We start from the raw sequence: 707 nt of genomic DNA, 5'->3' as shown, positions 1-707 counted from the left end.
TGCAGTGGTTGGAGGTCATATTTTAGATTTCTTAGTGCTGCTGTGGAGACTGAGATTGGAGGAGTGTGTTCAGTTTGTATTAATCAGAGCACATTTTTAAATGGGGAAGAGGAGTGGATGTGAATGAAACCAAGGATTAATTACGGAGTTTTAATTAACTATTGGATAACTCAAAGCTGTCAGTTTAACGTGGACATTTTGGCAACAGACATTTTTCCCAGGTTAAGAAGCATTTCCTTTCTATTCCATGAATCAAGTACATTGTTTAAAAAGCGTCTTTTTAGATGATTTCTCAGCTCCTTAGCTTTGTAGTGTGTTCTTGCAGCCCTGGGACTGTGGACTCAGCCTGTCCAGGTGCAGCTCCCGAGGAGGGGCTGGCCTCCAGCTCCTGCAGGGCAATCTGAGCTCCAGCTGCTGGACAAAACCACTGATTAGGTGCACCCACTGCTGTTTCACAGAGCGATGCGTGTCTGCAGGAAGCCGTTTGGAAAGGTGCTGCTTGTAAAGGTGTAAATCCATCAATTTACAGGGCTGTGCAGCATCTGGGCTGGCTGTGTGCAGAGCCAACATTAGGGGTCTCTCTTCACCAGCGCTGGGATGCCGGGTTACCTGTGCAGCCCGGGGCTGCTCTGCCAGCACCTGCACGCCGCAGGGCTCGGGGACAGAGCTGCTGGAGCTGTGTCTCTCCCTGCATTCCTGGTGAAGCA

This window comes from Passer domesticus, chromosome Z, assembly GCF_036417665.1.
Source record: "Passer domesticus isolate bPasDom1 chromosome Z, bPasDom1.hap1, whole genome shotgun sequence".
Lineage (NCBI taxonomy): Eukaryota > Metazoa > Chordata > Aves > Passeriformes > Passeridae > Passer > Passer domesticus.
This window is presented reverse-complemented; position numbering follows the sequence as displayed.